Source organism: Prosopis cineraria, unplaced genomic scaffold (genome assembly GCF_029017545.1).
Source record: "Prosopis cineraria cultivar Desert tree isolate PC_DT_omini unplaced genomic scaffold, ASM2901754v1 PC505, whole genome shotgun sequence".
NCBI lineage: Eukaryota > Viridiplantae > Streptophyta > Magnoliopsida > Fabales > Fabaceae > Prosopis > Prosopis cineraria.
The window spans coordinates 13,851-40,370 of NW_026555830.1; the positions used below are offsets into that span (position 1 = coordinate 13,851).

A 26,520-nucleotide genomic window follows, 5' to 3' on the forward strand; every position below is an offset into this window, starting at 1 on the left:
GAACATGTAATCCACTAAAATAGTTCATGTGTTCTTCTATCATGGAATCCTGGCAATTTTGAAGTCAATGAAAGGAGTATGCATAAGTTCTTCTAGAAACAAGTATGCAGTAACTCTTGTAATATGTGCAGCCTAAAAAAATAACACAGGAATAACAATTATATCGAGTTAAAAGTGTGAAGCGTTTGTCAAAACTAAAATGATATAGGAAGGTTGCCGCAAGTGCAATACCACTTATCTCTCTCGATCCATCTTTTTTTGGATCAAATGCTGTCCTACGAAACCATTAGTTATATGAAGCACTGAATCTACAAAATATAGAGTCATGTCCCTCTTCATGAAAGCATAATAAAGCTAATGATCATCTTTGCATGCAGGCACAAAAATGATAAATCATATTGGGATGGGTTGGAGTCAATCAATCTTCTGGGTCAATTGCTATCAACAAACTTCCACATAGAGCATAGTTCATTTACATGTACTTCATGTCAAAGAGCTTGCCAAAACTGGTTACATTGGTCCTCACCATTAGACTTTCACTTTACGTGACATGTTGAGTCACTTTGATAACTTGCTTTAGGCGAGCAATGTGTAATCAAGTTCTCTTTTAATACTTTATTGGATGAAGATACGCATGCTCTACGATGCCTTTCATCTTTAGCCATTTTGTTAAATTGTTTCCTCTCTTCTTTAGATAAATTTTTCCAACCTTTTCTTGCTTCATCTATAGCATTTTTTAAACCCTTCACCTTGCCTTTATTTTTCAACTCATGTGAATAAACATGCAATCCATTGAGCCTCGAACGACATGTATCCTTTCTCTTAACCATCGTTGCCAATTGCCAATGTATAGAGCACAAGTCCTACACAATTGTATAAGATAAGGTTAGGTATTACTTGACATTGAAGATAATTTAATGACAATGTAATTGTGTGTGTTAGCATGATTATAGCATATAATTGTCTCATCAACATGTTAGCATGATCACATATAATTGTATATGGTGTCACATAATGGTTAACATGGAAGGTAAGTAGGAGTTATGTGTATGTCAACAAGAAGGTGCTAGTTCTGCCTCTAACAAAGGATGATTACATTCTACTAAGGACTAACATTTTGATAGTTTAAAGAGTAGCCTTTATAAGTAAATGAAGGGGGTGGGGAAGTAGGCCTGTTTTAGAGTTTGTTGCAAACAACATCTGAAGTAATATTCAATTAGCAATAAGAAGCAACAAAATGTGAGAATCATCAATAAGATACAATATAAGAAAACCCTCCTAAAAATTCTCCTTTTGTGCCAGACAATATACTAGCTTGTTGCCTAAGTGATTTGGTAAAAAGTGATTCTCATTGAATTGAAAAAGCATCCAAAATGATCTTTTATCTTTAACCTATTTCTTACTAATAAGAAAGGGCATATAAGCAAACTATAACTCAGATAATGTGATTGCAGTTACTCTGCCTTGTTGGACTTTTAATTTTCTAATTTTATACTTATCACACCATTTATGACCTCTGATATTCTTATTATGTAGGAATTTATACACTCCATATGCAATTATTTCAACAATAAACACAGAAGGTTGTATTAATTTTGCATGAAAATCAGTACATACAATAGGTAATTTCACACACCCTAACTTTGCTCATGGATTATTTTACAGTAAATTTTTGAAGAGCACTAAGTTTGGGCAATTACATATTCAGGGTCAATCTCAAATACGAATAAGTTTATATGGCATAAAGAATAGAGGAAGCAACTTAGAACACTAGGAAACCAAAACCATGCTCGCTTGAATAAAATGGAAGCTTTGACACACAATGTGTACCTAGTCATTGTTCCTCAGGCCACCGGCACTCTAAAGTAGCTCAAAACTCATCGCTGAAGACTCGTCAGTCAAAAATCATTTAATAAGGGCACCGTGCAAATAGATGGGTTATCTTTCTCAAAACTCATCGCTCAAAGCTCACACCACCATTGATAGTCCGTTGGAAATATCCCTCATCGTCTTCTCTCATTCAACTCGCATAAAGAAACCAAGCACAAAGTGGTCTTCGTTTTCAAATTGCTTTGTTATGACAGGGGCATTTTGGTTCATTCAAAATTTGTTAAATGAATAAAATAAAAAGTTTGGTCTTTCAAAAACATTTGGTCCCTGGGACCAATTTCCTTTTCAAGTTGGTCCTTTTCATCAATTTTTTCATAAAAATTGAGAGAATTTCAATAAAGACCCTTTGGCTACACTTATTAAAGTTCAAAGCCCCTGAATTTCTAAAATTACACCGCAGTCCAATGGTATTGATTTGATATTAAATGTGCGAGAAAAAAGGCAATATTGCCCCTCATTTAAATCAATGTCAGAACTTTCCTGCTTCCCTAGTTCATTGTCCTATTTCACTTGTTAATTTATTTACATAATGTTATTAATTGTCCTACTTAACTTATTTTTATTTTAAGTGTTTGAATCATTTTAAGACATTTTATTAATTTATATAATATATGTTGTTCATTTACTTACAGACTATTGTTCATTACTTGACTTTACTTATTCATTGCCATACTTTTATTTGATTTCATTATAGGAAAATAAACAAATAAAGCAGGGCAATTAACAATATTTCGTAAATAAACGAACAAATAAAAGAGGACAATTTTGATATTAATTTAAATGAAGGGTAATTTTATCATTTTTCTTAAAAATTTAATATCAAATCAGTATCTTTAGACTGCAGTGAAATTTTAAAAATTTAAGAGCTTTGAATTTAAATAAGTGTGGCCAAGGAGTCTTTATTAAAATTATCCCTTTCTTGTTTGATTATGATACATATAAAAATATGTTAATTTAATGTCAATTGATTCGACAATCATGAACAAGTGCCTAGTCTAATTCAATAATTTAATTTTTAAAACCTTGAATTTAAGTTACGTGGATTAAATTTCAATTTCTTATAATAGGAAAAAATATTATGTTCGTGAAGAATAAAGTAAAAGTTATTTAATTTTCAATATATGCAAGCAAAGTCCCTTTGAAGACATCCGATAAAATTGGAATATATGCAAGCAAAAGAACGAAGAATATTTTCATGTTTCCCTGTGATCCACATCCAATGAAATTCAGTATGGCGCGGTGTCACTGGCTAATAATATGAGGTGATACAATAAGAATCTCTCCATTTTCTTATCGTTATTTTCCTTTCCCTTCTTTGCTCATAATCATTCATCTTTTCTTTTTGGCCTACTTATAATCATTTATCATATTTGTTGTCAAAACAAATTCACTTAATGCAGTAATATTAAAGGTTATAACAAAAAAGATAAGTGACAATAAAAATAAAAAATGCAGAAATTTCATATAGAAATTTAAATTCAAAAAAGTTTCTTACAATTTCATTGTCATTATCATATTTTATGAGATTAAGCTGTGACTTTTTATTTAAAAAAATTTATCTGTCATTTTTTAACGCAGAAATTTCATGTCCTTGCAATGGTGGGGAAACCTTTATTTATTTATTTATTTATTCCCCAAATAAGTAGGAATCCAGTTCCCGTGTACTTTGATCTTCATCCTCCCTCTCTTTCTCTCACGACAAGTTATGTACCATCATCACGATTGCACGTAACCCCCCAAAATATCTCCACCACGGGACACTGGCGCCTCCTCCTTTTTTTTTTAATAATATATTTCACTATTTCACTCTATTTTTAGCAAAGCCCCTCCTCATAATTTAATATCCATCTCTCTGTTTTCCCCTTCACAAAGTGGGATCCTTTTGGTCTTTTGCCCTTTATTTTAAATTTTTCTTTATTTTTTTTTCGGCCGACCAAAATATTTCCCCCATATGAAATGAATTCAACGCGTAGATCTTTTTTTAATTCGAAATTCTTCTCAACTAACGAGGGGTGAAAAGCGCATGTCAGGCTAGAGGGAGGATTCCCGCCATTTCACGTTGAAAGCACCCCTCGTTTTCAGCAAAACACACGCCGTGACCTTCCCACCGTCAAGATGCAGGGTGCGTTTGGGTTATATTTTTTAGACTCTATAATCAGGCTTATAATTTAATTCAGGGTGCATTTGGTCCGAGCACGCTTGAAAGATGTGGGGAATGCTTGAAAGACAAAAAAAATTACATTTTGAAATCTCACACATAATTGATTGTTTGGGTTGATTAAGCAGCCACGTAATTGAATTAATAAAATGTTGTTGTTTGAATATATTTTAAGAAAAATACCGTTTTAGCTTTCACAATCCTTTTTTCATCAAAATATGAGTGTTTGGTTCATTGGTTGTGTATCTACTAACTAAATAAATGATTTAATCAAAGTGTTTGTATATATTTTGAGGAAAGCAAGGTTTTCATTTTTAAAATTGCTTTTTTTTTTTTAATTACACCCAAACGTGCAGTCACTTTTTGGCCTGAGTGCAATCGTATAAGTAGGGGAATATTCTTTCAAGTTCGCATAAAAGAACTGTGCTCTTCGAGTGATTAAATATTTATTACTATCTTTTATAATGCGAGATATTTGCAGCCAATTATAAGAAAAGTAACGGGAGAATGACGTTAAAATCACGCAAGAGATAACGAATTATGGCTGCTCCATCCGTCTCTCTCCTCTTAATAAAGTAACTATTTATTTTTAAATTAATTTTAATTTTTTATATTTATTTTATTTAATAAAATATTTAATTTTAAAATAAATATAAAATAATTTATTAATAAAATTATTTGTTTAAAAAAATAAAATAATTATATTTTAAAAATATTTTATATTTTTAAAAATTTAACTCTTCAAATAATATTTTATAATTTTATAATGCAAGATATTTGCAACTAACTAAAAAAAAATAACGGGAGAATCACATTAAAATCACAAAAGAGGTAACCAATAATGGCTACTCTTTTAGTTAAAAAATATGAAATATTTAAAATTAAATCTCATCACTTAATAAAATAATTAATTATTTTTAATTAACTTTATCTTTTTATTTTTTTATTTAATAAGATATTTAATTTTAAAATAAATATAAAGTGATTTATTTAATAGAGATATTTTTAAAAAAATATAATAATTACATTTTAAAAGACTAAACATATCTTATATTTTTTTAAAATTTAACTCTTTAAAAAATATATTATATTTTCTAAGGGAAAAAGGGGACCATTAACACATTTTTTCTTCAAAAATAAATTGTAAATATTAAATATTGATTTTACTCATTTCATAAAAAAATATTTTAATTATGAGTTTTTGTGATTGTTTAAATTTTTAAAAATAATTAAAATTAAGAAAACAAAGTTTTAATTATTTTAAGATTCTGAAAATAATGTGACGGGGCAGGTGAGAAAAATATTTTAAAAATAATTTTTATAAAAATTAAAGAAGATACCTTAAAATTTAAAAATAAATAAATAATAATTATTTTTTATTTTAATCATCATAAATATTTTTTTCATAAAATCTTGATAAAGTAAATTTATTTTCATAAAATCTCAGAACAATTTAAAAATCACTTATTTCTTAATATTAAACAAAAAAGCCTTTAGATACCGGCCGCAAGCAACAATCTTAATTGTAAACTTATGGCTTCATTAATAATTTAGATATCTTATTTGTAATTAAAACTTATAAATTTAAAATTATTTAAATGAATTTGTGCAACTTATTTTTCAAAAAAAATATATATTAAGAACTTAACTTTTAGTAATTACCTATTTTCAAACTCAATCATCATTCTCAAAAAATAAAAAATAATGCAAGTCACCTTGAATATCCACCGCAATCTTACCATGTCAATCCACGCCACCGATTTTGTTTACTATATTAGTTCATTGAAAAATAAAAAAAATATAAATTTTAAAGATAGAATTTGGAAAATATTTGTATTGTTTAAAAGAAATTTGAAAAAAGTGGCATAATTTAGAAGATAGACTGATGATGAAAGGTGAAAAGGCAAAAAGGTTAGACAAAATTTCAACAGATTCAGTGTTCGCAAACATTAGTTACATTTACAGCCATTAAAATGCCAATTGCTAAGAAAAAAACAATGCATTAAATTGTTTCAATATTTTAATGGAATTTTAAAAATGGTTATACAACGCACATGTGACCACGAGGTCAGCTGGGTGTTCCGGGATCAATTAGCACCAACCTCCAACTTCCAAGTTCAAGCACTAAAACAACGTTTATCCGATTTTGCACACTTTGTTTTTTTATTAGATCCCACGAATCTTTTGTCCTTTCACATCTACTTCAAACCCACGACTTCACTACTTAAAGCTTGTTTGATCTTTCTTGCCGTAATCATAGTTTAGTTTGGTTGAATGGCACGTTTTTCCAGTGCTTTTGGAGATTAAGCTCATCTGCAATACCAAATATTTGTCACCGGGGGAAAAAAAAAAAAACCAAGGCATGTGCTCGATTAATCTGCGCGCCACTATGCCAGCCCGTACTTCACTAGTGAGCAATGGTGGAGCCATGATTGAGAGTCGAGATAACTCAACTTAAAAATTAATAATTTTTAAAAATATATTATAATGATTTTAAAAAATAATTATATTAGACAAAAATATAATAATATAAGTAAAACTATTCATATTTTTATTTAAAAAAATATATTGAGAATTTGTTTGGGCAAAAAAATTGTGTGGATAGAGTTGATATAGAGTTTAATTTGAAAAGAAAATACTATTACCTAAAAGGGCAATTTTAATTTGTTGTACTTGGATTTTATTACAAAATAAGCTACACTAGATCCATTTTTTTTAATAATATGTTTAATGAGTTTTGAATTTTTTGATTTAAATTTATAAAATTGAGTTAAAATATCATTTATTTAAGAAGTTTTTGAACCCAAAATTTTTTATCAAGTCTAAAGGTTTCAAAATTCTAAAACTTGAACTATGAGATTGTATTTCCTCTGTTAAAAAATGTAAGGTATTTTTAATCGAATCTTATCTCATAATAAAATAATTTTTTATTTTCAAACTAGTTCTATTTTTTCATATTTATTTTTAATTAATAGAATATTTCACCTTAAAATAAATATAAAATAATTTATTTAATTGAAGCACTTTAAAAAGGCAACACTTATACTTTTTAATATGCACGGTAGAGTAAAGACGAGTTATATGGCACGATTCAAATCCAAATAATAGTTAATAATTTTAGTGCGGACGAGTTTGGTGTATAGTTGGTATTTTTTTCGTGAAAAATATAGTTGAGAATTTAAATTGCTAGAATCGAGCTTAATTGGCGTGTATAATTGAATTAATGTATAGCTAATAATTAAAATCAAAATATAGTTAGTGATTCGTGGATTTGACTACGTGAGTTTATACTTTTCTAGTCTCACCCGCCTGCGTACAAAACTTGATTCATTATACAGCCACGCCTTTAATCTAATCAGTCTGTGTTTTGACTTTAATATTAACGTTTTTTTTTTTGGAATTACAAGGAGGAACAGAGCCACAAATTAAAAGCAGCAAAAAAGAACTATTCTAATTAAATAATCTATTTTCATCTTCCATCACCATTACAGAAGATGGTGGTTGATTCAAAATATATAATTTATGCATTCTTTTATGAGCAAACTTAATCAAAAAATGACACAACACGAGCGTTTTGAAACGACACCGACACCCCCCCGGCCCACCGTCCTCTTTTGGAGTATTGTTATTATTATTTTATTTTTTGGTGAAAAGTATTATTATTTTTACTGTTGCCGATACGTCATACGGAGAACACGGTGCGCGTTGCACAGTTAATGGGGCCAAACACGTGAAAATTTTATATTATTGAAGCAAGTTAACAATCAATCAACAAATGTTCCCATAAATTCAAAGTTTTAAAAATTAAATCCATCGTTAAATCGAATTAAATACTGATTCAAGATTTATTAATTTAATATGATCGAATTGATTGATATTAAATTAATATATATTTTTAATTTATATATTATAATTAAATAAAAATAAATTTAAATATATCTTTTTTAAAAAAAATATATCATAAATGTTTGATAATATAATTTACTATTGATGAATATATGATTAATATTAATTATAAATAAATTTTTTTGCTTAAAAATCAGGAAAGATGTTGATAGAATGATAAATATTAAATATTTTTTGAAGACATGTTTAAGTTAAATTAAAAAGATTAAGTTTAAACAAAATATATACATAAATAATAGAAAGTGTAAAAATTAAAAAAAATGTGCTGATATTAAAAAACATCAAGATATATCATATATTCGACAAATAAATAAGTAAAAATCAAAATAAAAAAGGGAAGGAAAAACAAAGACGAAAGAACACATTTAATTGCATACCATAAGACATAAGTGCATAATATTTATTTGAGCCCCACATCGTTGTATGAAAAGGGTGAAGAGACGTGGATGACTACAAAAAAGGGCGGACCGCACACTGACAGATACAGGGACTGAGCTGCATTTTTTGCAAAATCACAGCTCAAGGCCCAAAGTTTTTAGTATTTTGGTTTTAAAACTCTGGTCAGTTTTTTTTTTTTTAAATTTTTTAGTATTTAGGATAGTTGACCGGTTTTTTAATGATTGATTTAAAAGAGTCGATTGAACTGAATTAAGAGCCAATCCTCCAGTTTGATTTTTAAAACCATGTATAAATCATTTTTAATCAATTTAATAATCAATCACGTTTGATAAACCGCCTGGATGTTAATATGGGCAGTATTTATAAATTAATGACTTGATTTCCTAGATAGTATTAATCATCATCCTACGTATAATGAAGCTTATGAAAGAACTTGTATTTTAAGTCGGTACCTTTCATTATTTATATTTTAATTTGGTTCTTTTAATTTTAAAAAAATTCTTTTCCAAATCCTTTCTGCTTTTCCGATTTCCTTTCAGTCTGAATCACGGAAACCGGAGTACGTCACTTCTCTTTTTCTTACTAACGCGTTCATTGAAAGGGTCACAGATCCTTTTTCATTTGGACACTAGTGACAATTACTCATGAGCCACCTACCAGCCTGTTTGGATAGCGTTTTAATGGCAAAAACTTAATTTTTGTCAAAACTATTCAAACACTCATGTGTTGGGAAAATTGACTTTTACCAAAAAAATTAATTTTTTCTCAAAGCTCCTGGACTCAATTTTTGCATTTAAATTATCTAATGAATATAAAAAATTATAAAAAAACATAAAATTTAATAAAATTAAAAATTATGATAATTATACAGCTATATAGTTAAAATTGATTTTGAATAAATTATCTAAATATTTTTAATTTTATTAAAATTAATTTTAAAAAAATAGTATTCAAATAAATTGCGTTATAACATAATCAATTATGATTAAAATTTATCACTTAATTAATTATTTTTATAATTTATTATACTTAATTAAAATTCAAACGGCCACTGCATATTTGACATTGTTAACCAATGATAGGTAGTTTAACTTATTTTGTTAGAACCTAGTTGATCTAAAGACAATGGACAAAGGAGATAACTTGAAATATCATGGGGAAAATATTAGCTTGGATCGCCCGAGAAATTGTATATCAATGGGGAATTTTAACTTTATAACATTGTATTGCATTTCATTATACTTATCTGAAAATAAATTTTTATGAGAAAAGACTTAGTCCCTCCATTTAAAAATATAAAATATTTTTTAAAAATTAAATGTTAAAAAATATAAAAAATTTTAATCTTTTAAAGTATAATCATTACCTTTTTTTTTAAACCGTCCCTATTAAATGTATTACTTTATATTTATTATACAGTCTTTAATAAGAGTAAATATAACAAGATAGAGTTAGTTTGAAAGTCGATAACTATTTTTATTAAAAGGTAAAATTGAATTAAAAATATCTTATATTTTTTAACAAAGGGAGTAATTATTATCCCTTAAATTTTTATAACTTATTCATTTTTGAATGAACTGTTGTTATTACAAATAAATCATTGTCAAAATTCAAATCAATACTTGTTCATGCATGTTAGGCACTTGTTCAATTCTACATGCCATATTACCTTTTTTTAACTTATTTATTTCCAAATGAATTTTTGTTATTACAAATGGGTCGTTATCAAAATTTGAATGAATACTTGTTTATGCATGACAAACACTTATTTAATTTGACAAATCCTATCAATTTTTTTAACTTATTCATTTTTGAATGTTATTATTGATTACAATTGGGTTGTTGTCAAAATTCAGATGAATACTTATTTATGCATAACAACCCTAAAATAAAGGCAATGATTAATTGAAATTAACTCAAAATTTATACAACTCTAAAACTAAACACGAAATTAATACTAGATTAGGATCCTGCCTTGATAAAATTCACTTACGATACCAAACAAAGATGCCTATCACACAAGAGGGGGCTTCTTTTGTAATGAGAAGACTTGCTATAGATGAAAAAGACACTCGGTAGGCAACTCCACAAATTAAAAACTCAAAACTGAGGGGTATCACAATCTCTAGTAATTACAACAAACTCACATATGACACTTAGCCAGAGAACCACATGCATGATAGTACATACAAATGCCCAAATACTTAGGTCAAGCCAGTCTTGTCTCCATGAGCAAACAACAAGATATAACTCTCACATGAAAAATGTTAAAATGAGGGTGAGATATGAATATCTCAATAGTTGAAGTAAAATTCTAGTCTAGACAAGTATTCTATAATAAAATATAGTTTGATGAAGTGTATGCTCAAAGCTAGCAGTTCTTGTGTCCTGTATGATTCTGAATATCTGAAAGCAAATTACTTGTCAATATCTAATAACAATCTTCATGCTACCGATAATTCTGGCAAGAACTGTCATCTCTTATTATGATGTCTCTTTAGTATACCCTATAGAGTGATTTCATAAATTCATGACAGTACTCACTAGATCTTAGATTTTTCATGACCCAAATTTTAGAATCTGCACTCGTCTTGATTAATCCAAAAGTAAGAGCAAGCTCGTTGAATATTAGAGTAGAAAACATAAATTCATCTAATCCCAGATCAAACAGCAAAAACAACAAAGAGGGAAATCTCAAACAAAATGTAAAATCTCTAATCCAATTCACCCAGCATATATAGATTTGCTCAGTCCAAAACATACTTGGGGAATTAAGAGAAACAAGGTAAGAGAAGAGGAAATGAAGAAGAGACCAAAGAGGACAGTGACGATATGCATGTGGATGAAACACAAAGAAGCTTTAAGAGATTAGAAAAGCAATTGGGACTCACCTAAGTGAAAGAGACGAGAATGGCACCTGAGTAAGAGAAATGAGATTGGTGTAGTAAATGGGACGACTCTATGAGATAACCTAGATGAAAACCAATTGTGATGTGAGATGAGGGGTGAGAGATTGGGAGTCACCTGAGTGAAAGAGACGAGAATGGCACTGAGTGAGAGAGATGAGATTGGCTTAGAAATCGGACGACTCTGTGAGATAATCCAAATGAAAACCAATCGCGATATGAGACGAGGGGTGAGAGATTTGAAATAATAGGGTGTAAGAAAGTATTTTAAATTTTGAAGGAATTAGGATGGGACAAATCTACATATTTTTAAATGCCCAAATAAGGAATTTGGCCCAAATCCAAATCCAAATCCAAATCTGTGAGAATCCAAACACAACATAATGTTATTTTCTCAAATTACCCGCATTAATTTAACATTTTTCAAAACTTTCTCTCTTTTTAGGAGCAGTGGTATGCACATTTCAATGACTAATAACCAACTTAACTAATTTCTTCAATATAGTGATATAGTTAACTAGGTCTCATATTAAGAAAGTGACAAGAGAATACATCTTTCTTATACTAGAGTTCAAAATTATTGTATGGATTTAATTTCAATGAAGGCAGCATTGAGAAATTTGTTGTTTATAGATTATGAAAAATTCTTAGGTGCACAAGAAAATCTAAATCACTGATGAACCTTCCAATAAAAACACACCAACTCATCAAATGTAAGTCTACATGTCAACGTACATGGCACTTTTTTGATAAATAATATTTTTAGTATTATTTTTAATTAATTCTTCCATGATACTCTCTCTTCCGTATGAATATGGAGTTAGCTTTCCTCATCTGGAAGGGAAAGTATAGGAGGGATTATTACAGATTTGAATCATTAAATTGAGTTTGATGATTTAAATTCAATAATTTTTAAAAGTACAGATTTAATTTAAATGTGGTTTAAATTTGCAACGGAAAAACAATGAAGGGAAAAAATAGTAAAGAGAAATCAACGTAATCTCAAGTTTTTCGCTCTACTCTTCTTTACTGTTTTGTGACATTCTCTCTCCTTGCTCCTTTCTTTTCTCCTCCTCTCTCTCATCATCACCAGATTTATGGAGATTGGGATAGTTCATAAGTGATGTAGTGCGCTCATGATCCATCTAAGAATTTCTCAATAAATTATAGATAATTAAAGTTAATAAGTTTTAAATCTCTTTTTAATTCCTTGTAAAAAGTATAGGAGAGATCGAGAAAATCAAATGCGTCGAGCGGGAGGCTGGGAGGAGGGACGTACGCACCTGCCCTCAAATGACCAGATGGAATGCAGGCCCCATTTATGAGTTTGTCTTATGATTATTTCTTAATTATTAAGCTAAATCAACAACTCTGGATGATTGTCAACACGATATGGGATTGCTAATTTATTAACATAACATGCATCCGCTAAATATAAACTTCCTACATGCCTATTTTATTGTATGCCAGGAAATTTTGAAAAAATAGTTGATCAACATGATTGATAACTAATTGATTTCAAAGTAGACCTTGCGATTTCGTGATTGTTGGAAGTATAATTAAATACGGGCTAAAGGATAATTTTGCCCACAAGTTATAGGTTCACTAACATATTACTTTTGAGGTAATCTCTTCATTAAAAAATATAAAATATTTTTTTTAATGTTAAATGATAAAAATATAAATATTTTTATTTTTTAATGTATAATTAATGAGTTTTTAATAAATAAACCAGTTAACAATTCACCTTTAAGTAAAACAATAAGGATAGATACAAAAAGATTGTATTATTGTAAAGACAATTGACAAACTTATCAGGTAACATAATTTGATTAAAATTAAAATGCCTTATATTTTTTATGTATATTATATTAAATATATAAAAATTATATTATTAATAAGAGAGCCTTTAAATTTTTTTTTTTTTGGGCCAACAAGAAGAACTATAAAAAAGTACAAAGAATGCGAAAGGCACGCTTGCGGTAGCAGTTATTGTTGGTTGGAATAAAACTTGGAGGGGAAGATTCATAATCAACACAAATTAAGCCATGGCTGGGGGGAAATCTGAGAGAATCGACGACATGTAACGAGGGGCAGAAGTAGAATTTGACGTGGCACGAGATCGGGGTTTGGTAGGAGTTGTACGGAAACAGCGTAGTGGGGAACACGCGCGTAGAAAAACGTAATATACTTCCCTGTTCCGTCTATGAATTATCCTTTACAAGAAATTCATGATTTTTTATAAATTAATTTACATAATAGTTAAATAGTAAATTTGCTAATAAACTATAAGTTCAAAACGTTTGAGAATTTAAATTCATTTTTTTTGTAATGTTCCTTTAACATTTTGAAACAGTGTAATATAACTCATACTGTTAACAAATATTAATTTTAATCATTAATTAATTAAAAAAATTACAGAAAATGACTGATTTCCAAGTCATTAACTGTAATTTTCTTGTTCATTTTTATGCAATTTTTGAGCTCATTTCCTAATCAATTAGCTGTTAATGTTAATTTTTATTAACAATAAGAGCAACATTACATAATTTTTAAAAGTTAAAAAAAAAGGTTGCATCAAGAATGAGTTTAGGAGATCTCAAATACTCTTGGACCTTTATATAAAAGAAAGAATACGTTTTAAAATAATGATGTATTTAATAGAGATAAATTGAGATTTTTTTAAAACAATATGTATGATGATTTAATTACAGTTCTTTAATTCCAATAAAATAATTAAAAGTTATCAATATAAAAATTGAAAGAAATATGTCAGGCTCAACAAAGACAGCCATATAGTAATGTACTAATGTTAAGCAGTTGATTTTTTTTTTTTTTTACATCCTTACAACAAAGTCTTTCTATTTTTGCAATTGATATTTGAAGACTTAAAAGGCTTTCTATAATTCAGAATTGGCGTGTAACTAATCATATATCTCTCTGTAGGCTACGTTTCTGGGGAACTATTGTAAGGAACATTCATATAAAAATCTAATGATTGAGTCTATTCAAAATTGTTTCCGGCTTTCATACGATTGACATTTGGGTTTCATTTGAATTGATTTGGACAGCTGGATTTACAATGGCATTGCCGCCTGGTTTCCCGCCAAAAGCTATCAAAGCTCCCAACCCGGCTACCCTTTACAAGACTTAATAGTATACAGAGTGATAGAGACATTCACATTTTAGAGACTTAGAGGGGTGCTATAGCGGACGGGCATTAATTATTGTAGAGGAGTGAACCAAGTGGGCCTGCTTCGGATCTTCAATTTTCCCTTAAATCAGGACCATAGTCTGTTTGAGGTATGCTGTGGACAGACAGTGAATACTGAATACAGGACGCAGTACTCTGAGGTTCAATTTTGACGACAGCAAATCAAGTCCTTAACCCATACAACGCCGCCATCCCCAGGACCCACTATGCCTCATTCATGCACGTGGCTATTTCGTGAAGCTTGAGAAAACTGACCGGTGCTTCAAGTCTCGAGGACTGCCTCAGCAAATTCTTTGACGACCTGGCATCCATCTCTTACTATTTCCTCTGCCACGTTAGCTATCACGCAGCACCGTCCCAGCCGGTTGGGCACACAGGGATTCTCACGGAAAACCTCGAAATGGCTGAAATCCATGGGGAGAAAATTCTAAGTTCTTGAAATTATCAGGATCAAATTGACGACTGATGTAAATTATGTTGACAAAATAATTAATTTTCCCATCAGCTAACAACTCACTGGAATTTTTAACATAAAATAACAGTTACAATAAGTATCGCCTCAAAATTTTATCTCATTGTTTAGCATGCATTGTCTCTTTTTTACCTTATGACTAATTGAATACGAAAACTTGATAATTAAAAGAAAAAATATAATAATATTTTCAAAATATGTTTAATATAATATTATGCATTCACTTCTCAGTAGTTTTTTCATTCATGTGCAATTGATCGTAAATTATCCATTTTTTGTGAGAAAAATTAACGTTTTTCAATTCTTCTTGTCATAAGAGATCAAGGAGACCCCATATGCTTGACCCAAAAAAGAAAAGGCCCAATATGAATCAATCATTTTGGGATAGTTTCAACCCTACATCGGCCCAAGAACGGATCAGCGCAACGCTTGTTGCGGGAGAACAAAGCAAGCGTGCAAATTAAGTGAAGCTAACGGTGATACTTAAAAACAGAGAATTTACTAAAATTCTCATGTAAATTTAATCAAACCAGAAATTTGGAAAGATTAACAAGGGACCACTTGAAAGTAACCCAAGTAAAACACATGTAAGCTATACTTTCTTGGTGTATATAGTTCCAAATTTACTCTCAAAAATTATAAAATAAAATTTAACTGAAATAATATTTTTTTGTTCTTTATATTTAGTTAAAAATGTGTTAGACTTCCTGAGAATAATAATTTAAAAAAAGGAGCAAACAATAATCGTGAATTTCCAGCCGGGGGGGGGGGGTGGACTAACTTCTTGAAAAAGGTCAGCTCTATAAAAAATTGAAAAATTAGACCAAGCCACCTCTGAGTTGGCTTGAAAAATTAGACCAGCGCCTCACTCACCACACCGACTGTCTCAACTGGATCAGTAAACCGATTGAAATATTGGTTCAAAATTTAGTTGTCGGACCAAAGCCCTGGTTGTCAGCAGACAACTCGAAGCACAACTTAAATTTCTGTTTCGAGCAGATCCAAACAGAAGGACTGCCATCAGGGAAAGGATGAAAGACCCATCATTAGTTCATCTCGCACCTCATGCCTCTCAGCTGGCAGAAAGAAAGATTCAACAGCAATAATCTCACACCTGAATCATCCAAACTCTCACGTCGACCCTCCGCCCCAAAAAAAAAAAAAAGCCAAAAAAATTTGAAAGATTCAAGTTCGAGTGGTTAAGAATAAAATAACATCACAAACAAATGTCTTGAATCAAGCATTGGACTCAGGTTCACCAGATCGACCAATTGGCACAAGCTTGCAGGATCAGGCAAAATGGCACATGAAACAACACGGGCCAAGACGACTGACTCCTGAGCTATGTCTACATTCTACATCTATGAAGCCAGAAAATTATTCCAAGGAAATCTAAGTTACAGAGTTCAAATGGAGACGAAACATAGCCTAAATCTTCGACAAAGGGAAGCTTCTTCCCCACCTGATAATGTGCAACGATCCTAATCAAATCAGAGCTTGTTCTTGTACCAGAATACACCTTTGGTCCCAGCGCCTTCATCAGAGTCGACGTAAATACATTCCTTTGCCTCCCTCCACATTGCCCTGTAAACTGGGGTCCCATCAAACTGATAGTATTCTCCCAAAACAGGCTTGATTGCTTTTGTAGCCTCCATTGCGTGATAATGAGGCATCGTGGAGAACAGATGATGCGCTACATGAGTGTCTGTAATATTGTGGAAAACCTTGTTCAAAATACCATAATCTCTGTCCACCGTGGCTAAAGCCCCCCTCAACCAGTCCCACTCGGAGGAATCATAGTGTGGCAATGCTGGGTGAGTATGCTGCAAAAAAGTGATCAACACCAAAAATCCATTGACCACCAACAATGGCGCTCCATAAACACAAACGAGCCAGGCAAGTCCATTCGCCACGGCAAGGCGGTAAAGCCCATAGAACACAGCGAGCACCCCTGCATCTGATAATTTGGAGCCGTTCACGATCTGAGTAGATGGGACCGTATGGGTCATAGTGGCAGGCAAAACGATCATAATGCCTTCCTGAAACGTTAAAAGCAAGGTAGAGAGGCCAGCCAAGAGTGAGAGTAAACGCAAGGGTTACGACTCGGCCTGGTGGATTGTTAAGGTATGGAGTGTACCAACTAACACCGGACTTTTTCTTTGGCACGAAGACTTCATCGCGCTCAAGAGATCCGGTGTTAGAGTGATGACGGCGATGGCTGTATTTCCATGAGAAGTAAGGCACCAGGAGGGAGGAGTGGAGAACGAAGCCAACGGTGTCATCCAGCCATTGGTAATCGCTGAACGCGTGGTGGCCACACTCGTGAGCGATCACCCAGACGCCGGTGAGGACGCAGCCTTGAATAGCCCAGTAAATTGGCCAGGCCAAGAAAGAGAGAGGCCGCGGGAGGTGATGGAAGTAATGTGTAGCCAAATAATAGAGGCCGAAGGCTATGGTGAGGTCGTAAAGGACGTAGGAGAAAGAGCGCACCACAGAACGGTTGAAACAGTGAGGCGGCACAGCTTTCTTGACCTGGCCCAGCGTGAACGGCGGCTGCTCCACTGGGCTTCTCTTCACCGTCTCAGTCTTTGACTTCCTCAGGGCAGGAGGAACGGAGGATCGGCCACCTGCTCCCATTTTCACCCAATCTGTCTGCAAAAATTGAATTCGTCAGCATAATCCTCCTATTCATCAGTCTAACGCCTAGCAATTTGGAAATAAAAATGGGTCAATTTAACGCCAATGCCTGACTGTGCCTAACACCCTATCATTTTGACGTGCGATAAACAAATTCTTTTCCCTACTATCTTTACATGTTAATACACCCATGTGGTTTGGAAGGAAAGAAAATAGCACACGCACATTAGCTTATCCCATTTGAACCATATTTGTTAAACATTCAGTCTTGAACGCTTGATCTCCAAAAACAGGTCGTCTTTCTTTTTACCAAGTGAAAACAAATAGCAGGCAGAGAACGCAACTTTTCATCTTACGACGAAGAATAGAGAGCTCGATCGTTAGAAGCGGGCTTAAACCACCTATCATCCTGCCGAATTAAATCCATGTTGAAGTACAAACCTAAACAAAGCAGCTCTGATGCCAAAATTACTGCCGGGAGATCGAATCAAAGGGCTATTTATCTTATAAATACATTTACTTCTGTCCGTCAATCAGCAAGTGGCTGAGAATTTATCAAAAAATTCGCAGAGAACTTTGATCTGGTCAGGCGAATGACAGCCCATCAGTTACCGAGAACCGGCACTAATTTGTAATCGCCTGACGGACCACGAGATGCAATGGTTTGGGTCTCTTCATGCCACATTTCCTCGCAAACTTCTCTTTTTGGGCACGTGCATTCTTACCCAACTTGGTTTTTTTTTTTGGGGTAAACTACCAACCTTATTAATTACACAGGTCGAATATTTTAAGTACTTGTAGGTTATGAAGTGTAAACACTACCCCCAATGATGGAACATCTTTCTGCCCATCGCAACTTGAACTGGCCGCATTAATTAAGAAAGTGACCTACTGGCCAAATAGCAATTTACAAAATCTAATCTAATACCAACTATAAAACGAGAGCGACCAGTGTTATGCGTACATTTGTCAGCAGTAATATATTTCCTAAATAATTTCTTTTGGCCTGAATATTTCCTAAATAATTGAATGAAATAAATTTCGCATAGTTAATAAATCCAAAAATTAGTTATCCTAGGAAATAAATATTGGGAATATATATTAATGAGAAGCTTGGAACTAAACTTTTAATCATATTTTTAAAATTTAATAATAAATTCCAAAATTTTTAATTTATATACATAATTGTATTATTAATCAACTCATTTAAAGAGTAATAAATCAACAACAATAAGTTCTTTTAATTTTTTTTAAATAATATCTTAAAGTTAAATACAAATATGTAGTAGCATGTTTAAGTTAATGAAATAAAAAAAATTAACTAGTATAACGAAAAGAAAAATTTAAGAACACATTAATACTAATACGTTTCATATATCCAGCAAATTTCTTATGGCAAACTTTTCTCGCAGTTTAGAAAATCAGGACTTCCGAAGAAGCTAGATAATATAGTAGCCAGTGTGGCCGGAAAACAAACCCAGATCGAGGCGCCGTCGCATTAGTGACTGAAATCCAGCAAACAAAACAGCCACAACACCAGTGGGATTGCGTTTCAGTTAATCGGGGGAAGGAGCCCTGGTACGGAATATTCCACGAAAGCCGTGGGGTGGAACTATAGATATTAGGGCATGTTTAAATAACCCTAAAAAATATATTTAAAATATATTTTTATCAAATTCAACAAATAATTGAACCCTCAAATGCACTTTTGTCAATTTTCTCAAATGAAAATTGAAAACGAACACAAGGGTCATCCGACCAGCTTTCCAATCCCAGGTAAGCGACAAATAACCCAGCGATGGAGCCAGGGGGGCTTCTCTCTCGCTAGATCCGAACCCTAAACGGCTAGGGAATATGATTGGGCTTAGTATTTTCAAACGGTGGTTCCGGTGAGGGCTAAAGCAGAAAGAGACCCACCATCCGCATTAGCCAAGAACGAATCAAATAGGGAAAACATTTTGATCAGATATTGACGAAAACCACCAGGGAATCTTGAACGCCTTAACTGTAGGATAAAATTCATAAATCGTAACTCCTGATAAAAGGGAAACGAACGCAGAAGAGATCTAAAATCTCCAAGAAAACTCAGAAGCACAAGATGAAAATAAAACTAGATCTAGCATAGATCATATAGCGAAAATGAGGGTGGGAGGCCGGATTCGAGAACATTGAAGCAGGAAAGTGAAAGCAAAAATGTGAGATGAGAGCAGTGAAGAGCAGAGAATAGAGATGAGAGAAAATGACCTGAAGCCGCCGAAGAGGAAGCTGAGAGCTCTGCAACAGGCGTCTCCTCCTAGCACCTGAACAGAGTGAGTTGGGGAATGAGCAGCCGTCCCGGGTGTGTGGTGATGAAGAGAATAAACAAGGCGACCTCTATTTAAGCTTTTGTTTCCCTCCCCAACTTGCTCTTCCGTCCTATAGTGCTGACCCCAGTGCATTTCCTGCCTCCACGTGGGCTTCCGGAAATTTTTCACTTTTATTTATTAAAAATAATATAATTTTTAATCCTTCAAATCCACTACACATATAATTTAATCTCAAAAAATTTTTATAGATTTAATCTTTAAAGTTTACTTTAACTATTAATTTAATTCTTTATCACGTAACCAAATGCCAATGTCAAGCATATACATTAATAAAAAAGAAATAAAATTATTTATATAAAAAAATAAACTTAGAAGTTTTTAAAAACAAGAGAATAAAATACAATTTAAAAGATTATATTATTAAAAATTAAATTAATTTGAAGGATAATTTGTTCTAATTTAACTGCATATACATGTTGTCAGTATATTTTTTACACTAGATTATTTTAAGAGTTAATTTATATTTTAAAATTTAAGAGATTCACAAAATAATTTTTAAAAACATGAAGGATGAAATTGATAAAAATTAAATTAAAAAAATTAAATTAATAATTAAGGTAAACTTAAAAGATTTAAAGTTCCGTTATTTTTATTTATTATTTATAAATTTTCAACCAAATTCCAAATATTATATTCTACCCAAGAAAAATAAAATATTATGGCTCTCATTTTGCTCTGCTGAGATAATATTCCCCACGGTTTTTTAACCTGCTTTGTTCCAATTAATATATATATATATATAATTCTTTTTACAGTATCTTTAAATGTGCTTAATTTTAAATATTTTAAAGTAATTTTATACTTCATTCGTTAAAAAATGTAAATTATTTTTTAAAAAGTTTGATATTTAAAAATATAAAATATTTTTAGTCTTTTGAGGTATAATCATTATTTTTTAAAAAAGTATCTCTATCAATGAATAACTTTATATTTATTGTAAAATATTTAATAAGAATAAATATAAAAAGATAGGATTAATTTAAAAATAAATAATTACTTTATTGAAGGTGAGGTTCAATTAAATTGAGAGAGTAATAAAATTTTAAAACCTATGTAAAATGAGATCATGTTCCAGTATTTAGTTATCATTGAATGAATAATAAATTTTTTAATGAAATTATTGTAGTAATTACATTTTTCATATTTTGCCTTTATTTAGAAAAAAAATAAAAGCCCTGCTAGACACAATGTATTTACTTTTTTAAAATCAACCTTGAAATGGATATTTCACTATCCTAGAAAATAAATTGATTAAAGAAAAACACGTGACAATTATATTAATTTCTTTGTAAAGATTGAGAAAACGGCACAAATTGAAACTTCAAGTCTTTAACTATATATTTTAATGGATTATATTATGACTTTATTTAATAATACCTGAATCCACATGTTTAAATATTTGAGACTAGATTTTTCAAGTAAAGGATCCCATTTTTGGCCTAAAAAAAAAAAGGATCCCATTGTTGGGGAAAGTAAAAATGAGAAATTGGACTTTCTAATAAGTAGTGAAATTTATTTTACTCAATATACATCTATGTGAAAGTATAATCTTGATTTATAAAAAAAGCTCAGCCTTTCTAATTACACTCGTGACTAGGGAAGCAACTAATTGTTTATATATTATAAAAACTGAAAGAGGAAAAAGAAAACGAACAATTAATCACCGGCCGTTCAGCCTTCAGCAAAATTCCCTCTTAGTATACAAGAGGTTGACTCCTCGTAAAATTTAGTAGATAAAGCCAAACAACCCCCAACAGTGAAATAATCGAGACCTGAGTCCCGGGTGCAGGATGATGTAATATTAAAATTAATATTCTAATTTTTTTTTTAAAGTTCATTGCATTAGAAAAAAAATAAAATAACATAAGTAAAATTATATATATATTTTTGTTTGAGCAAAATATTTTGAGATTTTTTTACAAAAAATATGTTAAAAGGGTTGATATATAATTTAAATTTGAACCTCCAAATATTTTTTTTATTGAGCTTAGAGAATTTGAAATACTAAAAATTATGAGGTGTAAGGTTATAAATTTTTCATATTATATATGTAATTTTTCTCATGTGATGAGGGGCATTTGCCCCCCTCACATAAATATAGCTCTGCCGCTAACCTCCAACTTTTAACATGACAAGTGATTTGTTAAAATCATTAATTTGCTTGATTTGAAGTTTGGATTGGAAAGATAAGAAGAGGAAATCCGTCATAAAAACATGATACATGACATGTTTGTAACCACATTCCACAATCTAGCCATCATAATTTGGTAAATATATTTACCTATTGTCTTTTCACTTTCGAGCCCATGAATAGTAGATGATCATTAATAGGTTTTTTTATGTCGCCTTTTTTCCCTTCTCGACAATAAGAATTGGTATCTTAGAGATTGTCAATTACCAAATTGTCATGCTCGGATCATGCCTTTCCCTGATGAGAGAATGGTCGATAAACATAGAAAAAATGGAAGTCACCACTAAAGCTTTTAAGAAATCTTAAAAAACTATATAATGGAAGATGATGGTTTGCAAAAAGGGTTCGAGAGTTGATTATGTATGAAAAAAGTGTTAGGTACTGCATAATACCTGTTCATAAGAATGATTAGCCTGAGTTGATTGTGTAGAATTAATTGATCTTTTAATAATATCTTAATTACCCTTAATCACATGCAAAAATAAAGATTAAAAAATGAAAAAATTATTTATTTATATAGGAGGACTTGACCTAGGAGTAAAACCTAAGGCTTATATGCCTTGTGATGGAGATCAAAGTCTACATAATTCAAAAGTAATATTAATTGATTTTTTAAATCTTTAATTTTCTTGATTAATTTATTTTATGAAGAGAATGTCATTTTGGGTTGCATTTTTTTATAAAAAATTTGTTCCACGGAAATACCTTTAAGTAGGAGGAAAATAACTAGTGTTAGAACTTGCAGATTTAATATCATTCACAATTCATTAGTTGACACTTTAAGTGTACAAAATAATTTAGTATCACTTATGACAAATCCTAAAGGTATCTTCAAAGCAAATAATTTAACTATGAAATTTTAATGTAAAATTTGATAACTGCAATGATTTAGTGTCATTTATGATATTTTATTTGATATTTTTAAGGATTCATGATAATTTAGTATCATTTATGGTGTAACCTAAAATATGTTAAAAGTTTTAGTGTTTTTTAATCATGCACAAGAAGGGAAAATTAACCAGTATTAAAACCTATAATGATTTAGTATCACTCATAGTCCACTGATTGATATTTTAAGCATACATGATGATTTAATATTATTCATAGCCAACCCTAAAGAGTGTTTTATTATCGAAGCCTCTTCCTCTTTTTAAGAAAAGAAAAGCAATGATTCATTAGTCAAAACCAAAAAACTCATCCCACTACGTAACAAAACTGTAAGGGTGACTTTGAAACTCAAAATACAAAGCTCCATATTATTATTATTATTATTATTATTATTATTATTATTAACAAGAGTGTATAATTGAAACCCAAGAAGCTTTTTATTTCAAAGTAATTTTGCCAATTAAGCACATAAAGTTAAAGAAACATGGAAGTGAAATGGGATCAATTACCTTTCAAAACTTCACCATATATATTTTGCCTCCTCCAAATTTTCCTCCCTATCCATCCTCTCCCAAAAATCTCTTTTATAGAGACTCAACTAGGGTTTTCTCACATTAATAACATAATAAATTTTAATTATATCAAATCATTAATAATTTTTATTTGACTTTTGTCTTAATCATTTCATATTCAAATTATAGCATTTAATCTGATATGATCATAATTGTGGGGATGTGGAGGCCATGAAAGAGGAAAAAAAATTCTTTTAAAGTCATGAAGATATTATTTTATCATTTTAATTTTTTTCATAAAACTCTATTTTTTCTTATTTATTTTATTTATTCAGTTTACTATGATTTATTTATTTATTTTTAATTTATATTTGGATGCTTGGACAAAATAAATATCCGACAATTTGTAAGTCACATCCAAATCCAAACACAATAATTCCAAATATACCACAATATATATTTGAAATGCTCTTGCACAAGCTTAATGAATTATTGAAACCCATCCCAGCATTCTTAATATGTATATCTAGCAAACATTCATCTCTTATCCATAATGTCAATATAGTATCAATCATTTAGAAAAAAAATGTGATAAATGACTTAATGCTAATTAAGACAGTTAAAGCAAGAAAGAATCAATATTTGAGCTAGTCACATATTATCCCTGTTTAATTGTTGGATTAGTACTGATACATTAGACATGATTTTAATCATGTCTCGTTACACATGAAAAATTTTTGACAGCATAAGGATTCAAAATTGTCATACCCCAGTCATTATGCCCTTTCTTTATACTATAAAAAAAAAAATACTTCAAGCCATGTAGAATCAATAATTTAAAAAAAAAAACAGTAATATAACAATATAAAAATGAATTTTCTTAGGCATAATAGTGTACTATTTTCCACAACAAAACAAAACAATAACACAGCACTATTTTTGGATAGTAAAATCAAAGATAGCAACCCAATATCATCATAATTTGAGAGAAAAAAACATCATGAAATTCAAAAACCAATAATTAATAACTCAGATAACAACCCAATGTAAAAAAAAAACAATTAAAATACTTCATAATGCATAGCAGTTCATTCTATCAAGTATACTAACACTGTCACACATACATTTTGATATTAGGAGGTTAGGCTATATCAGTTCCTTCTATCAATAAATTCAACATGTAGATAAACAAAATTTAACAAAATAAGGGTTCAACTTAATAAATATATCATTTTTATTTAAAAAAATTGAGAAACAGAGGAGCATCACAACAGAGCAAGATAACACATATACAACATATATATTCAAGGAACAAAACAAAACAGAGTAAAAATGATAATCAAAGGAGATTAGGGATAAAAACCATCAATCTCAGACTTTGAAGAAGAAGAAGAGAAGACGCACAGCTAAAAGCCACCAATGGCAAAAACACAAGAAAACCCACAGTGGAGGAAAAAGGCTCTTTGATAGCGGAGAAACACTGGACTTGGCCAATATCACTTTTCAAGAGCAATGAAAGTGGTTTCGTGAAGAATGGGAGAGGTTCGTGGGAGGAAGAGAAAGCTTGATGTTTTTTGAAACATAATGGCTACAAAAATTTTGGAAGCTAAAAGATTTTAAATGAGAAGCCGCTAAATAGTTCCTAAATAAAAAAAGATTAGCGCTATGTCGTTCAATAACTATTCAGCGATTAGAGATTATATAAAAGGTTTCCATTTTAACTACTATATAGACTCATAAACTACATAGCAATTGTTGTATATAACTGTTAGATAATTCACTATATATAATTATTGAAATAACTGCTACATATAATACACTATATAACACTCTTTTTTAGTAGTGGCAGATGGATCCCATGTGATTTATACTTACAGTTTGATACACTCGTATGCCTAACATCTAACGTGTTTGATTGCGCCCAATGCAAGGTAACGGTTGAGCCACGTTGAAAATAAAATAGTACCAACCATATTCAACATAAAAACATTTTAGTAAATTCCAAGGCATCGTATTTCCCAAATAGTGTGGTAGCCGGGAGGAGAGAACTTTAACAATCAAAACAAGCGTGTCACAGTGCACGTTCAACCCAAGATTGTTGGAGTTAATTGTGCTGGCTTCACGAGTGCACTCCACATTCACGACTTTAGTTTGCCTCATCTACGAGACACAGTTGCAAAGAAATATCCTGATTCCTGTCTAACTTTTTCACATGTTTTATAACGAAAAATGAGCCTGACACTCCATTGCGGTCTGCCTCAGTACCTGGCATCATTAAAGATGAATAAAATGAAAAGTACAACAGTTGGGTCTTAAAAAAATTTATATCAATAATACCCAGGTATTTCGATAAAATCTTTCAAAAAAGCAAGTTGAAGATATGATTAAGAAATTCTTGCAAGGATTTAATATATCATTAACATAAAAGTTTTATTCAATAAAAATGACTTGTTATCCGATTCAATGATATAAAATTTTATGTATCATTGTTTAATAATTTTATTTTTGAAATAGCATGTCTCTTTAATTTTTTTATCTTTTTTTCTCATCATCATCAATAATAGAATGCATTTATATTTACAATCACTTGACATGTCATAATTTTATTAAATAAAGCATGGATTATGTGGCACATCGGGTTTATGCAATAATTACTCGATATGAATTTAGATAATTATAAATTTAAGATTTTTAATTATATACTACCTCTGTTAGAAAATATAAAATATTTTTAAGGGATTTGATGTTCAAACATATAAAACCTTTTTTATTTTTAAAAATGTAATCATTATGTTTTTTTTTTCTCAAAAGTGTCTTAATGAACAAATCACTATATTTATTTTAGAGTAAAATACTTTATTAAATAAAAATAAATATAAAAAATAGTGTTAGTTTAAAAACGAGCAACTACTTTGTTAGAAAGTAAGATTCGATTTAAAATAACTTGCATTTTTTAATAGAGAGAATATAAAATATTTAAT

General features: G+C 30.6%; 1 pseudogene; it reads right to left on the reverse strand.

Moving 5' to 3' along the window:
• Positions 1-16,120: 16,120 nt before the first annotated feature.
• Positions 16,121-19,937, reverse strand: LOC129297367 (omega-6 fatty acid desaturase, endoplasmic reticulum isozyme 2-like; annotated as a pseudogene).
• Positions 19,938-26,520: the final 6,583 nt, after the last annotated feature.